The 17,794-nt window shown below is 45.0% G+C and overlaps 1 protein-coding gene across 1 annotated transcript in view; it reads right to left on the bottom strand.

The window, feature by feature from the left end:
- LOC126106211 (neurogenic locus notch homolog protein 2-like) overlaps positions 1 to 9,462 on the bottom strand; it is a 55,822-nt gene extending 46,360 nt beyond the window's left edge. Inside the window, exon 1 of the mRNA XM_049912442.1 lies at positions 9,422 to 9,462. The gene's annotated coding sequence lies outside the window, so the exon portion shown is untranslated. The remainder of the gene's footprint in view (positions 1 to 9,421) is intronic.
- Between the last annotated feature and the right edge of the window lie 8,332 nt (positions 9,463 to 17,794).

Here is a 17,794-nt window from a genome sequence, read left to right as displayed (position 1 = left end):
CATTTCTCCTCCTTACACGAGGCATCACAACAACGGTTCACCAGGCAACGCTGGTCAACTGCTGTTTGTGTATGAGAAATCAGTTGGAAACTTCCCTCATGTCAGCACGTTGTAGGTGTCGCCACCGGCGCCAGCCCTGCGTGAATGCTCTGAAAAGCTAATGATTTGCATATCACAGTATCTTCTTCCTGTCGATTAAATTTCGCGTCTGTAGCACGTCATCATCGTAGTGTAGCAATTTTAATGGCCAGTAGTGCATTATGTCTGCTTCTAAAAAGAATTCCCCTGAAAACACAGCGATTTATTTTCACTTGGCTTGTTAATCATTTGTACCTTTCACAGAAGCGAATTTTGAGTAAAACTTGACACGTTTCTCTGGTTGCCATGTTAAAATTTGCTTATTTTGCCACAGCACAGCGTAGTATACACAGTGTCACCTCTCCAACATGTGCAGAGGCAACTGCGAGAGAATTCTAAAACAGTGACTTATTAAGTTTAAGTGTGAAACTGAGGAAAGGTAATGTCAGTATTTTATCGAAAAAGCACATCCTCGAAAAAAATAAACGTATAGAGACTAATGTTGCTCCAAAACCCATAGCATTTCTCGTTTCAACAGCTATTGATGGCCCCTAAACATTACATTCTTTCATCGAGTAAGTCTGTAGTTGGTGGAATAACATGGCAGAGAATGAACTTTTGCACAATAACCGAATGGAAAAAATACCTTCCTCTTTCTGTGCTATCATTTGCCAAAATCTCATTTCGATATCTCAAACCGTTTATGTCCGGCCCATGTGGCCGAGTGGTTCTAGGCGCCTCAGGCCGGAACCGCGCTGCTGTTACGGTCGCAGGTTCGAATCCTGCCTCGGGCATGGAGGTTAGTTAGGTTTAAGTAGTTCTAAGTCTAGGGGACTGATGACCACAGATGTTAAGTCCCACAGAGCTTAGAGCCGTTTGGAGCATTTGAAACTGTTTATGAAATATGAAGAATGTTGTGGATATTTCATTCTGGATTCATCGCAGACGTGGTGCGATCGCAAATGACTATGTTACATTAGATGAACTTTCTAGAGGTTCGTGACAGATAGAGACCTCCACCCAAGTCTTAAGAAGAATTCGATATGTTAGCGAAATTTCATACGCAGCAATATATTATGTAATTTTTACAAGACGCAAAACCATAGCGACCCCCATTTTTCATTGCAAACTTTTTCGAATTTCGCGCAATGTGTTACTTCCATGTAAGTATCACAATAACTATGACCGTTAACGAAATAATGGGGGCATCATCATGATCCTTGCATATAAAGCTATGAGTGAAACAAAAACTTTTTTTTTACTATACAGTTTCTGTAAAATCGTTTGAGAAATACTGCAGTGCGTGCATCTCGATTATGTGATCGACGACCAGCCGAAAGGTGGCAAATATTTTATTTATAAATGAAAAAATCTGCTAGATTGGTGCCGCGACTGTTGACGCTGGAACAAAAACGCATGAGAATGGACACATCGGAACAATGTTTGGCCCGTTTTAGGAGAAACGAACAAAATTTTTTACACCGGTTTGTGACCACAGATGAAACCCCAGAGACAAAATAACAGTCAAAGCAGTGGAAACATGTTGATTCTCCGCCACCAAAGAAAGCATAGGCAATTCCTTTGGCGGGAAAGGTCGTGGCATCATTGTTCTGGAATGCGAAGGGGGTTCTGTTTCTAAATTATTTCCCAACGGGCCAAACAGTTACTGGAGAATACTATGCTTACTCCTGGACAAATTGCAACAAAAGATACGGGGAAAAAAGCCACGTTTAGCAAGGAAGAAAGTCATCTTCCATCAAGACAATGCGCGCCTGCACACATGTGCCGTCGCAATGGCAAAATTACACGAACTAAGGTATGAATTGTTGCCACACCTACCTTATTCACCTTATATGGTTCCGTCAGACTTTCATCTCTTCCTAAAACTGAAATTTTTCTTGGTGGTCGAAGACTCACTTCAGACGAAGAACTGATAGCCGGAGTTGACAACTATGTTGCAGGCCTGGAGGAAACACATTTTCGAGATGGGATCAAGGCACTCGAACATCGTTGGACCAAGTGCATTTATCTACAAGCAGATTACATTAAAAAACAGAAGTAGTTCCAGTGATCTAAGTACTTTCTTTCTATTCTGTTCCGAGAACTTTTGAAACTACTCTCGTACGCGAGCATAAAACACGTTCCAAATTCTACAGCTGACCGACGTCACAGATATAGGCCTATAGTTTTGTGTGTCTTCTTGACGACACTTCCTGAAAATGGGAGTCACCTATCCTTTTTTTTCCAATCGTCAGAACCACTTCGCTGCTCCAAAGACCTACGGCAGAGTGCTGCTAGAAGAGGGATGGATTCATTCGCATACTCTACGGAGATACGTATTGGTATCCCGTCAATGCAGTGGCCTTCCCTCTGTTGAGCGATTTCCGTTACTTTATCTATACAACGGTAACTTGTGAACCACTATTTGAAAGACTTTTGCAACTACAGACACACACAAGTCAAAGATCCTTCAAATGTAGTGTTAAGGAAAACAGTTCCCGTCAACAGCTAACATACAGACAGTAGCTTGGCATCGTACAATGTAAACACTAGGGCAGTATACAAACATTATGATATAGATTCAGCAACGACTAATACATAGAGATATCATATGACATGATTACAGATATAAATGTGCGTAGGAACAGCGCTTTATAAAACTGCAAGTAAGAAAAATATCTTTAATTGCAGACTTATTTAACTCCTCCTATGAGAAAGTAGCTGTGACAGAATACTAACTCATTTAAATGACCAAAACTTCATAAATGCCTCACAGTTTGGCTATCGTGAACATTTCTCTACAGAGAAATCAGTACAGCACTTCACAAATTAAGCGGCTGCAGAGCCAAGCAAGATAAATTACACTATTCGTATATTATGTGACCTTTCCAGAGTCTTTGATTGTGTGGATCACATTATTCCACTTGGCAAACTAATGAGTTCTGGCATTAGTGCACCCCCTTCTCCACAGATGGAGCCTCAACTTCATAACAGAAATCACAGGATGTTACAGGCACGAAACTAACATCAGTATGGCTTGAAACTAACGTATGAGGCCCCACAGCGATATGTACTGGGCACTGATTCACATTACGTGATTTCAAACACGCAAAGAAAAGTGTGCAGGCGCTCCACCAAGTCACCATTATGAAAACTTCCTGGAACGACAAAATTGTTCAGTAAGCAGTACATTATCTTTTCTGAACTTGAGGAGCGCATATGTTGATTGTCTGTGTGGCTCCTGACCATCGAAAGCTTTCCCTGCGACAGGATTGCTTCAAATACCTTAAATTCCTACCCCCAAGCTTGTCTTTTAAGACCTGTATCAACTTTGTGCGCAATCTTGAGAGCCACCATGTACACTGTAATACACTCCTGGAAATTGAAATAAGAACACCGTGAATTCATTGTCCCAGGAAGGGGAAACTTTATTGACACATTCCTGGGGTCAGATACATCACATGATCACACTGACAGAACCACAGGCACATAGACACAGGCAACAGAGCATGCACAATGTCGGCACTAGTACAGTGTATATCCACCTTCCGCAGCAATGCAGGCTGCTATTCTCCCATGGAGACGATCGTAGAGATGCTGGATGTAGTCCTGTGGAACGGCTTGCCATGCCATTTCCACCTGGCGCCTCAGTTGGACCAGCGTTCGTGCTGGACGTGCAGACCGCGTGAGACGACGCTTCATCCAGTCCCAAACATGCTCAATGGGGGACAGATCCGGAGATCTTGCTGGCCAGGGTAGTTGTCTTACACCTTCTAGAGCACGTTGGGTGGCACGGGATACATGCGGACGTGCATTGTCCTGATGGAACAGCAAGTGCCCTTGCCGGTCTAGGAATGGTAGAACGATGGGTTCGATGACGGTTTGGATGTACCGTGCACTATTCAGTGTCCCCTCGACGATCACCAGTGGTGTACGGCCAGTGTAGGAGATCGCTCCCCACACCATGATGCCGGGTGTTGGCCCTGTGTGCCTCGGTCGTATGCAGTCCTGATTGTGGCGCTCACCTGCACGGCGCCAAACACGCATACGACCATCATTGGCACCAAGGCAGAAGCGACTCTCATCGCTGAAGACGACACGTCTCCATTCGTCCCTCCATTCACGCTTGTCGCGACACCACCGGAGGCGGGCTGCACGATGTTGGGGCGTGAGCGGAAGACGGCCTAACGGTGTGCGGGACCGTAGCCCAGCTTCATGGAGACGGTTGCGAATGGTCCTCGCCGATACCCCAGGGGCAACAGTGTCCCTAATTTGCTGGGAAGTGGCGGTGCGGTCCCCTACGGCACTGCGTAGGATCCTACGGTCTTGGCGTGCATCCGTGCGTCGCTGCGGTCCGGTCCCAGGTCGACGGGCACGTGCACCTTCCGCCGACCACTGGCGACAACATCGATGTACTGTGGAGACGTCACGCCCCACGTGTTGAGCAATTCGGCGGTACGTCCACCCGGCCTCCCGCATGCCCACTATACGCCCTCGCTCAAAGTCCGTCAACTGCACATACGGTTCACGTCCACGCTGTCGCGGCATGCTACCAGTGTTAAAGACTGCGATGGAGCTCCGTATGCCACGGCAAAGTGGCTGACACTGACGGCGGCGGTGCACAAATGCTGCGCAGCTAGCGCCATTCGACGGCCAACACCGCGGTTCCTGGTGTGTCCGCTGTGCCGTGCGTGTGACCATTGCTTGTACAGCCCTCTCGCAGTGTCCGGAGCAAGTATGGTGGGTCTGACACACCGGTGTCAATGTGTTCTTTTTTCCATTTCCAGGAGTGTACTATGAATGTCAAACTTTCTTCCACATTTTTACTTATTTAGCAAAAACAATGATGAACGCTTTTTAAGAGGTGTTCTGCCAATTGGCAAATACAGCTCATATTTGTGGCTTCTTTACGAAGCGGTCCCGACAACTCGACTGTTTCTACTGTTACAGTAAGAGACACATTCGTTCAGGAACCTGTTTCAAAAACGCGCAAGATGTAAGAATAGTAAGTATGTAGAAGCAGTAATATTACTTTAATGAAGCTGTCAGACGGAGTAGGCTGGCACAGGGCACACCAGACCACCCCCAGGACGACACAGGGATGCCTCGGAGGAGCTGCTGCTCCACAGGTCACGGACAATACACTGACGCAGGAAAAAATCGCAGCACCAAGAAGGAGACTCACAATAAAAAAGAAACTAGGTAGGCGTGTTTCTACAGGGTGGCGCACGAAATGTGTTACCTTTTTATTTTTGAATATAAACTTTATTGTCAATACAATCTCAAGGGAACATATACTACAATGAAGAGCCGTCCATGGGGATTTGTTCTAACTCAGCACGTGCTCAATATGTCCACCATTTCGTTTCCTAACTTCCTTCAAACGAACACTGTAGTTAGTGATTACCCTACGGCACACATCTTCCATAATTTCACTGCAAGCTTGAAGAATAAGTCTTCTGAGCTCCATTAAATCACGTGGACGTTTCGGGAAAATTTTTTCCTTTAGGTACCCCCAAAGAAAAAAGTCACATGGATTGAGGTCTGGACTATTGGGGGGGGGGGCAATTTTGTCCGTCATTGAAGCGACCTGGAAACCTGAGTGAAATGATTCGTATGTCGAAATGCTCGTGTAAAAACTCCAACACAGTGTTTGCAGTATGTGACCTTGCACCATCTTGCATGAACCACTGCGTGTCGAAGGGCAATGCAGTAGCAAGAAGCTGTGGAATGAAGCTGTTGCGAAGCATGCTCAAATAACGCTCGCTGTTCACAGTTTCTTCAAAGAAAAAGGGTCCAATAAGTCCGTAACTGGAAATTGCTGCCCCCGCTGTAATCCTCGGAGCGTAATGTTATCGTTCATGAAGCACTTGTGGGTTTTCAGTGGCCCAAAAGCATACATTTTGTTTGTTAACCACACCGTCTCGTCTGAAAACCAGACGTTGTTGAGAGTTTCTTCCCCATCGTCCGCCCACTGAGCAAACAGTAGTCTCTGCTGCTTGTGTTCTTCAGTGAGCTTCTGTGCACAAGTCATCTTGTATGGGTACATATGGAGGTCACTTTTAAGAATGCGTTGATTGGAGCGTCTGGATATTCTCAGTTGCACTGCTGCCTTTCTACACGACTTCCCGGGACTTCTCTGTACAGCAACTCGTACCGCTTCAATATTCTCCGGCGAACAAACAGGCTTAAGCCGAGGTCGCTGCGCTTCCAATACTGTTCCTTCCTGTACAAATTTATCGTACAACCTGTGGGTGGTCTTCTTGCGAGGGATCCATCGTGTGTTAAACTACTGTCGAAAACTCCTCTGAGTCACAACAAGGCTTTTAGTTTCATGAAAAAGTAACACAACTGCCAATCATTACTGTGTCGTCAGCCTTCCATTGTCAGCCATTGCTGATTACTAGTCTCCTAGCGGCAGTATCGTGAATTAAACGTCATTTCGCAACTCATTTGTTTTTCCAAGCTCTGCTAATGTGCGTCGTAAATTCTGAAAGAAACAATTGGTAACACATTTCGTGCGCCACCCTGTACATCTGGTAGATGACGTCTGTTCATATTTCGTGCCATTTACGTAACAGTGGCGCTAAGAGCGTTGCTATGAGGATGCAAATAACGTCTGCTTTAAATACACGCCTTAACTGTCATGAGCTTTTGTTACCTTACAGACTGGACGTGCTGAAATGATATTAGTCAAGAATGCCTGTAAGGTGACAAAGATAACATCATGAATGCCTCACTGACTTTGTACGAGGTCTTGTAATTGGACATTCGTTCTGTGATGTTGTAGAAAGACGTGGCGGGAATGTAGCCACTGCACAACATTCGCTGGCAGAGATGATAATGGGAATGTACGGTAAGGGGCAAGATCAGTTTGGATTCCGTAGAAATGTTGGAACACGTAAGGCAATACTGACCCTACGACTTATCTTAGAAGAAAGATTAAGGAAAGGCAAACCTACGTTTCTAGCATTAGTAGAGAAAGCTTTTGACAATGTTGACTGGAATACTCTCATTCAAATTCTGAAGGTGGCAGAGGTAAAATATAGGGAGCGAAAGGTAGCAATACTGACCCTACGACTTATCTTAGAAGAAAGATTAAGGAAAGGCAAACCTACGTTTCTAGCATTAAGAGAAAGCTTTTGACAATGTTGACTGGAATACTCTCATTCAAATTCTGAAGGTGGCAGAGGTAAAATATAGGGAGCGAAAGGCTAGTTACAATTTGTACAGAAACCAGATGGCAGTTATAAGAGTCGAGGGACATGAAAGGGAAGCAGTGGTTGGGAAAGGAGTAAGACAGGGTTGTAGCCTCTCCCCGATGCTATTCAATCTGTATACTGAGCAAGCAGTAAAGGAAACAAAAGAAAAATTCGGAGTAGGTATTAAAATCCATGGAGAAGAAATAAAAACTTTGAGGTTCGCCGATGACATTGTAATTCTGTCAGAGACAGCAAAGGACTTGGAAGAGCAGTTGAACGGAATGGACAGTGGTTTGAAAGGAGGGTATAAGATGAACATCAACAAAAGCAAAACGAGGGTAATGGAATGTAGTCAAATTAAGTCGGGTGATGCTGAGGGAATTAGATTAGGAAATGAGACACTTAAAGTAGTAAAGGAGTTTTGCTATTTGGCGAGCAAAATAATTGATGATGGTCGAAGTAGAGAAGATATAAAATGTAGACTGGCATTGGCAAGGAAAGCGTTTCTGAAGAAGAGAAATTTGTTAACATCGAGCATTGATTTAAGTGTCAGGAAGTCGTTTCTGAAAGTATTTGTATGGAGTGTAGCCATGTATGGAAGTGAAACATGGACGATAAATAGTTTAGACAAGAAGAGAATAGAAGCTTTCGAAATGTGATGCTACAGAAGAATGTTGAAGATTAGATGGGTAGATCACATAACTAATGAGGAGGTATTGAATAGAATTGGGGAGAAGAGGAGTTTGTGGCACAACTCGACTAGAAGAAGGGATCGGTTGGTAGGACATGTTTTGAGGCATCAAGGGATCAGAAATTTAGTACTGGAGGGCAGCGTGGAGGGTAAAAATCGTAGAGGGAGACCAAGAGATGAATACACTAAGCGGATTCAGAAGGATGTAGGCTGCAGTAGGTACTGGGAGATGAAGAAGCTTGCATAGGATACAGTAGCATGGAGAGCGGCATCAAACCAGTCTCAGGACTGAAGACCACAACAACATCAACACGGTAAGACGAAAACTGGGCTCCGGACGGCCACAGGGCAGTGCAGAGACGGAAGACGGTCGTGTTCGGCGTATGGCCCTCGTCGAGTCGTGCTGCATCTGCAGCAACAATTTGTGCACCAGAGTGGCACAAGGAACTGTTATATTTCACTTCAAGGACAGCTCCGAACCAGTGTGCATTCCACTGACCCCGAACCACCACCTTTTGCGACTGCAGTGGTGTGAAGCGACAGCTCGTTGGAGTGCAGGATGGAGGTCTGTTGTGTTCTCTGATGCAAACTGGTTGTGCCTCGGTGTGAGTGGTGGCCGTGAGCTGAGAACCTGCAACCAACCTGTCTGCGTGCTAGTGACACTGGACCTACACCTGGAGTTACACCGAGCGAGGTGTCGCAGTGGTCAGCACAATGGACTCGCATTCGGGAGGACGACGGTTCAAACCCGCGTCCGGCCATCCTGATTCACGTTTTCCGTGATTTCCCTAAATCGCTTCAGGAAAATGCCGGGATAGTTTCTCTGAAAGGGCACGGTCGACTTCCTTCTCATCCTTCCATAATCCGATGAGACCGGTGACTTCGATGTTTGGTCCCTTCTCCCAAATCAACCAACCAGCCTGGAGCTGTGGTCTGGGAAGCGATTTCGTATGACAGCACGAGCACTATCGGGGTTATCCCACTCACACAGACTGTCGATTCGACGAGTTGTGCCTCCGTTCACGAACAGCTTTCTGCAGAGCGTTGTCCAACGGGCTAACGCTCGCCCACATAGCACTGTTGTAACCCAATATGCTGTACAGCGTTGACATGCTGCCTCGGCCTACACCGTCACCAGACCTGTCTCCAATCGACCACATGTGAGACACCATCGAACGAAACTCCAGCGATAACCAAAACCAGCGTTAACCGTTCCCTTATCGATCGATCGAGTGCAAGAGACACGGATGAAACTAACATCCAGCACTGGTACGACAAAATGGACCCATGTTTTTCATTAATCTGCGTTAATTGTTTCTCGGTGTTGCGATCTTTCTTCAAAGACAAAGAGAGAGGAATGAAACTTGGTCCTTTGCATCGTCGTGACAACCAGCGCTGTCAAGATACGGTAACAGTGACAAGAGGAAGGTCACGCAGAGACTCTACTCACCAGACACGTCCCTCGCCGCGGCCGCCCGTGCACTGCTGGTGCTTGGGCTGGCGCTGGTGCCTATGAGCCCCGAGTGCCGCCCCCCTCGTGCTCCGTCCCTCCACCCCTCGGTCCCCACCGCCTCCGCCACCGCCTCTCCACGCGGCTGACGTGCCAACTACTCCTGCTCGACGCCTCACAAGGCAGACGCCGGGGTCACGTGACGTGACAGCGCTTAATGAGTTCGCCGATAAAATTTAGCCGAGAGTCCTAACAAGTTTGGTCTTAAATACACTCCTGGTCATTAAAATTGCTACACCGCGAAGATGACGTGCTACAGACGCGAAATTTAACCGACAGGAAGAAGATGCTGTGATGCGCAAAGGATTAGCTATTCAGAGCATTCACAGAAGGTTCGCGCTGGTGGCGACACCTACAACGTGCTGCCATGAGGAAAGTTTCCAACCGATTTCTCATACACAAACAGCAGTTGACCGGCACTGCCTGGTGAAATGTTATTGTGATACCTCGTGTAAGGAGGAGAAATGCCTACCATCACGTTTCCGACTTTGATAGAAGTCCGATTGTAGCCTATCGCGATTGCGGTTTATCGTATCGCGACATTGCTGCTCGCGTTGGTCGAGATCCAATGACTGTTAGCAGAATATGGAATCGGTGGGTTCAGGAGGGTAATACGGAACGCCGTGCTGGATCCCAACGGCCTCGTATCACGAGCAGTAGAGATGACTGGCATCTTATCCACATGGTTGTAACGGATCGTGCAGCCACGTCTCGATCCCTGAGTCAGCGGATGGGGACGTTTGCAAGACAACAACTATCTGCACGAACAGTTCGACGACGTTTGCAGCAGCATGGACTATCAGCTCGGAGACCGTGGCTGCGGTTACCCTTGACGTTGCATCACAGACAGGAGCGCCTGCGACCGCGTAGTCGACGGACCTGGGTGCAGGAATGGCAAAACGACATTTTTTCGGATGAATCCAGGTTCTGTTTACAGCATCATGATGGTCGCATCTGTGTTTGGCGGCATCGCGGTGAACGCACATTGCAAGCGTGTATTCGTCAACGCCATTCTGGCGTATCACCCGGCGTGATGGTAGGGATGCCATTGGGTACACGTCTCGGTCACCTCTTGTTGGCATTGACGGCACTTTGAACAGTGGACGTTACATTCCAGATGTGTTACGACCCGTGGCTCTACCCTTCATTCGATCCCTGCGAAACCCTACATTTCAGCAGGATAATGCACGACCGCATGTTGCAGGTCCTGTACGGGACTTCCCGGATACAGAAAATGTTGGACTGCTGCCCTGGCCAGCACATTCTCCGGATCTCTCACCAATTGAAAACGTCTGGTCAGTTTTGGGCGAGAAACTGGCTCGTCACAATACGCCAGTCACTACTCTTGATGAACTGTGGTGTCGTGTTGAAGCTGCATGGGCAGCTGTACCTGTACACGCCATCCAAGCTCTGTTTGACTTAATGCCCAGGCGTATCAAGGCCGTTATTACGGCCAGATGTGGTTGATCTGGGTACTGATTTCTCAGGATCTATGCACTCAAACTACGTGAAAATGTAATCACATGTCAGTTCTAGTATAATACATTTGTCCAATGAATACCTGTTTATCATCTGCATTTCTTCTTGGTTTAGCAATTTTAATGGCCAGTAGTGTAAAATCAGTAAGCGGACTGAACAGTCTAGTCAGTCACCTAGTCACGTAGTCACGTAGTCACCGTGCTGAAGATTGCCCATACAAATCCGAAATACTGAATTCGGTCTTCCAGAACTGTTCCACCACGGAAGAGGGTAAAACAGTTCCTTCTTTCAATCACTACATCAACGAGGATGTGGCAGATATTGTGATAAGTGATCGTGGAACGGAAGAACAGCTACAATCGATAGGTGCTCGAAACGCATCTGTCCGACACGACACCTACGAGTTCTACAGAGATTATGTGAAAGAACTTCTTCCCCTTCTGTCTGTAGCGTATCGCGGGACGCTGGAGCACTGAAGGGCACACGGTGACTGGAAGAAATCGCAGGGCATTCCGCTATACGAGAAGGTGTCGTAGGACCGATGCACGTAATTATAGGCCTATATAGCTGACGCAGATCTGTTGTAGCACAAGCTGCGACGTAGTCGCGAATTGAACAGCGACCCCAAATTAGAATAAATTTCCATGCATTCACGTCTACGGTCATAAATTTTTTGTCACCAGACTGTCGGTTTCGTTCTGTAATGACCATCTTCAGATCTGTTTTATGGAAACATTTGCTAATATACTGGAGCCATAGCAGCAAAGTTAAATGCTAAACACAAAATCAGCGCCAGCATCATCAAACGTGTATAAATAACAGTATATACAAGAGCCATCTCGTCAGCAGCCCTACTGTTTCAAACCAAACTGCCCAAAGGTATATAAATAACAGTATATACAAGAGCCATCTCGTCAGCAGCACTATTGTTCAAAGCGAACTGCCCAGATTGCTTTGAACAGAAGTGCTTTTGATTACTCTTGTATATACTATTATTTATATACCTTTGGGCAGTTTAGTTTGAAACAGTAGGGCTGCTGACGAGATGGTTCTTGTATATACCATTATTCACACGCATTTGACGATGCTGCCGGTGCTTTTGTGTTTAGCATTTGACGATGTATATTAGGACGTGTTTTTATAAAATAGACCTGAAGATGGTCAATACAGACCGAAACCGATAGTGTGATGACAAAAAAATTGCGACCAGAGACGTGAATAAATTTAGATCTCTTGTAGAATTATGGAACGTGTTCCAGGCTCAAGTATTACGTCGTTTTCGAAGAACAGATATCTCCTCTATAAAAGTCAACGCCGTCTTGCGAAATTCAGTTCGCTGTGTTCCTCTGTGAGAGCCACACCAGCGTTCAAGCTGACGCCGTCCCACACTGCCCCTTAGCGGGAAACGAGTTCACCGAGTATCTGACTAGGTTTCCAGATTTGTGACTGGATTCAATACTTCCTCGCAGACAGAACTCAGTGTGTCGCCCTCAACGCAATAAAATCGAAAGATGTAAAGGTAAATTCCAGAATTGCCCAAGAAAGTGTAATAGTACCGTTACTGTTTACATTGTACATAAATGATCTAGTAAAAAACATCAGAAGCTCTATAAGACTGTTCGCACACGATCCGGTTATCTATAAGAAAGCAGCAGCGCCAAAACACAATATCAGTTTCCGGAACGGCCTACAGAACATTCATGAATGGTGCAGGCTCTGGCAGTGACCTTGAACGTATGTAAGTGTACCGTACTGCGTATACACAGGGAAAGAAATCCATTACTGTACGACAACACTGATGACAAGTTGTTGGAAACCGTAAGATACCTAGGAGTAACAGAGCCACCTTAAGTGAAATGATCGCGTAAAACAAATAGTACGAAAGGCAGATGGCAGACTGAGATTCACAGCGTGAATCTTAAGGAAATGTAACTCGTTCACGCTTTTTTGTATACTGCTTGTCAATGGGCGACTCTTACTCGGTAGGAATGACAGAAAAATTGGAGAAGATCCAACGGAGAGCGGTGCGTTTCGCCACGGTATCTTCTGGTCGAACTCCGCTGGCAGACGCTGAAAGAGGGGCGTTGTGCATCACGGATATACTGTATGACTGCGGTCCAAATTCCGAGAGAGTGCGTACCAGGAAATCTAGGAGAACATGTTACGTCCTCCCAAAAGCATCTTGCGAAATGACCACAGCGAGACAACCCGGGGAATTAGAGCTAGTACGTAATTTTACCGACATTCAGTCTTCTAAAGCGCCGTTCGCAAATGGAAAATGCAAAGAAGAATGTCCTGATAAATTAATGATGAGTGACAGGGGATGGGGAGCATTCCACGATAACGACTTTTCTTTTCCTCTCAGCTGAGGTACATTAGCAGTAAACAATTTTTAAATACTGATAGTTTATACGGAATAATATCCATATAAATAAGATTCTTTCAAATATTAAACATTTTCAAATTTGTGATTCAGATAAAACGTCATGCCCTGAGAATTACATGTTTTCCAGAACAATCGCACTCCGCAGAAGTACCCTCCGCTACACACTGTCAGGTTACTTGCAGAGTGGAGACGTACATGTGGTTGTAGAGGTAGATAACGCCACCGAATGCTGAAGAAGAAATGCTGATCCGACCGTTGCACTACGTGAAACACAAGTCGAGCGTTTTTTTTTTTGGTCATCAGTCTACTGACTGGTTTGATGCGGCTCGCCACGAATTCCTTTCCTGTGCTCAGAGTAGCACTTGCAACCTACGTCCTCAATTATTTGCTTGACGTATTCCAATCTCTGTCTTCCTCTACAGTTTTTGCCCTCTACAGCTCCCTCTAGTACCATGGAAGTCATTCCCTCATGTCTTCGCAGATGTCCTATCATCCTGTCCCTTCTCCTTATCAGTGTTTTCCACATATTCAAATGGTTCAAATGGCTCTGAGCACTATGGGACTTAACATCTGAGGTCATCAGTCCCCTAGAACTTAGAACTACTTAAACCTAACTAACTTAAGGACATCACACACATCCATGCCCGAGGCAGGATTCTAACCTGCGACCGTAGCGGTCTCGCGGTTCCAAACTGACGCGCCTAGAACCGCTTGGTCACACCGGCCGGCTTTCCACATATTCCTTTCCTCTCCGATTCTGCGTAGAACCTCCTCATTCCTTGCCTTATCAGTCCATCTATTTTCAACATTCGTCTGTAGCACCACATCTCAAATGCTTCGATTCTCTTCTGTCCCGGTTTTCCCACAGTCCATGTTTCACTACCATACAATGCTGTACTCCAGACGTACATCCTCAGAAATTTCTTCCTCAAATTAAGGCCGGTATTTGATATTAGTAGACTTCTCTCGGCCAGAAATGCCTTTTTTGCCATAGCGAGTCTGCTTTTGATGTCCTCCTTGCTCCGTCCGTCATTGGTTATTTTACTGCCTAGGTAGCAGAATTCGTTAACTTCATTGACTTCGTGACCATCAATCCTGATGTTAAGTTTCTCGCTGTTCTCATTTCTACTACTTCTCATTACCTTCGTCTTTCTCCGATTTACTCTCAAACCATACTGTGTACTCATTAGACTGTTCATTCCGTTCAGCAGATCATTTAATTCTTCTTCACTTTCACTCAGGATAGCAATGTCATCAGCGAATCGTATAATTGATATCCTTTGACCCTGTATTTTAATTCCACTCCTGAACCTTTCTTTTATTTCCATCATTGCTTCCTCGATGTACAGATTGAAGAGTAGGGGCGAAAGGCTACAGCCTTGTCTTATACCCTTCTTAATACGAGCACTTCGTTCTTGATCGTCCACTCTTATTATTGCCTCTTGGTTGTTGTACATATTGTATATGACCCGTCTCTCCCTATAACTTACCGCTACTTGTTTCAGAATCTCGAACAGCTTGCACCATTTTATATTGTCGAACGCTTTTTCCAGGTCGACAAATCCTATGAAAGTGTCTTGATTTTTCTGTAGCCTTGCTTCCATTATTAGCCGTAACGTCAGAATTGCCTCTCTCGTCCCTTTACTTTTTCTAAAGCCAAACTGATCGTCACCTAGCGCATTCTCAATTTTCTTTTCCATTCTTCTGTATATTATTCTTGTAAGCAGCTTCGATGCATGAGCTGTTAAGTTGATTGTGCGATAATTCTCGCACTTGTCAGCTCTTGCCGTCTTCGGAATTGTGTGGATGATGCTTTTCCGAAAGTCAGATGGTATATCGCCAGACTCATATATTATACACTCCAACGTGAATAGTCGTTTTGTTGCCACTTCCCCCAATGATTTTAGAAATTCTGATGGAATGTTATCTATCCCTTCTGCCTTATTTGACCGTAAGTCCTCCAAAGGTCTTTTAAATTCCGATTCTAATACTGGATTCCCTACCTCTTCTAAATCGACTCCTGTTTCTTCTTCTATCACATCAGACAAATCTTCACCCTCATAGAGACTTTCAATGTATTCTTTTCACCTATCTGCTCTCTCCTCTGCATTTAACAGTGGAATTCCCGTTGCACTCTTAATGTTACCACCGTTGCTTTTAATGTCACCAAAGGTTGTTTTGACTTTCCTGTATGCTGAGTCTGTCCTTCCGACAATCATATCTTTTTCGATGTCTTCACATTTTTCCTGCAGCCATTTCGTCTTAGCTTCCCTGCACTTCCTATTTATTTCATTCCTCAGCGACTTGTATTTCTGTATTCCTGATTTTCCCGGAACATGTTTGTACTTCCTCCTTTCATCAGTCAACTGAAGTATTTCTTCTGTTACCCATGGTTTCTTCGCAGCCACCTTCTTTGTACCTATGTTTTCCTTCCCAACTTCTGTGATGGCCCTTTTTAGGGATGTCCATTCCTCTTCAACTGTACTGCCTACTGCGCTATTCCTTATTGCTGTATCTATAGCGTTAGAGAACTTCAAACGTATCTCGTCATTCCTTAGTACTTCCGTATCCCACTTCTTTGCGTATTGCTTCTTCCTGACTAATGTCTTGAACTTCAGCCTACTCTTCATCACTACTATATTGTGATCTGAGTCTATATCTGCTCCTGGGTACGCCTTAAAATCCAATATCTGATTTCGGAATCTCTGTCTGACCATGATGTAATCTAATTTAAATCTTCCCGTATCTCCCAGCCTTTTCCAAGTATACCTCCTCCTCTTGTCATTCTTGAACAGGGTATTCGCTATTACTAGCTGAAACTTGTTACAGAACTCAATTAGTCTTTCTCCTCTTTCATTCCTTGTCCCAAGCCCATATTCTCCTGTAACCTTTTCTTCTACTCCTTCCTCTACAACTGCATTCCAGTCGCCCATGACTATTAGACTTTCGTCCCCCTTTACATACTGCATTATCCTTTCAATATCCTCATACACTTTCTCTATCTGTTCATCTTCAGCTTGCGACGTCGGCATGTATACCTGAACTATCGTTGTCGGTGTTGGTCTGCTGTCGATTCTGATTAGAACAACCCGGTCACTGAACTGTTCAGAGTAACACACCCTCTGCCCTACCTTCCTATTCATAACGAATCCTACACCTGTTATACCATTTTCTGCTGCTGTTGATATTACCCGATACTCATCTGACCCGAAATCCTTGTCTTCCTTCCACTTCACTTCACTGACCCCTACTATATCTAGATTGAGCCTTTGCATTTCCCTTTTCAGATTTTCTAGTTTCCCTACCACGTTCAAGCTTCTGACATTCCACGCTTCGACTCGTAGAACGTTATCCTTTCGTTGATTATTCAATCTTTTTCTCATGGTAGCCTCCCCCTTGGCGGTCCCCTCCCGGAGATCCGAATGGGGGACTATTCCGGAATCTTTTGCCAATGGAGAGATCATCATGACACTTCTTCAAATACAGGTCACATGTCCTGTGGATACACGCGTAAGGCGCGTAAAAAGCGTCCCACAATTTCCCGCTGGAGAGGCAGGAGGTGACCCTGAGTGTATTTGGCAGCGCTGACCCCGAGATAACCTCTTGCTAGAACAGTGTTTTCCTCGAAGCGATTGTGCGTCGTATTGGCTGAACGACTGCTTCCCGTTTTCTATCCTGCTTGCGTCACGGTAATTTAGATTTCTTGCTACTTCTGAGTCCTACTGTCGATGACATTGGTAATCACAATTTTGTGACACGTTCCTAGATACACACGCAAAATAATTAAAGATCAGTATCATAATAATTCCGATTTGAATCTGTACTGATGCAAAATTTCTCCCAGACGACGAATTAAATATATTTCAAATATCTCCAATCTACCCGACACTAAAAGGCTTGCGGTTGAGCCGTCACAGAGAAACAAAATTTAGACTCAATTACTTTTGCAAAACAACTGTATCGTAGAACCACTAGAACCCGCAGAAACGAGATTTATTCGCAGACGACTAATTCGGTGAAGCGAATCTGATAGATTTTGCAAAAAGAACGTACTTCGTAGCACATGAAGAAAGGAAATGAAGAGCTTACAAAAACTTTAAGACAGCCAGAGAGCCACTTACTGTGAACAGTGGAGTGATATGGTCATTTTGAACAAAATCGGCAGCAAAACAACTCTAACGACAATATTTCAGATACGTATGGCAACGTCACAAGTAAAAGATGAAGAGATGGAGAAAGTATATGAGGATATTGCACAGGTAGTACAGCACGTAAAGGTGATGATCATCAAATAAATATGCAGTTTTGGAATAGAATAGTATGGGAAGAAGCAGAAGACGGAGACGCAGGAGATTATGGGTTTGCTAGGAGGAATGGGAAACGAGAAAGGCTTAATGAGTTCTACAATAAATTTTGTATTTTCAAGATAAGAGGAATATGTTTACTTT

Source organism: Schistocerca cancellata, chromosome 10 (genome assembly GCF_023864275.1).
Source record: "Schistocerca cancellata isolate TAMUIC-IGC-003103 chromosome 10, iqSchCanc2.1, whole genome shotgun sequence".
Taxonomy (NCBI): domain Eukaryota; kingdom Metazoa; phylum Arthropoda; class Insecta; order Orthoptera; family Acrididae; genus Schistocerca; species Schistocerca cancellata.
This window is presented reverse-complemented; position numbering and strand designations above follow the sequence as displayed.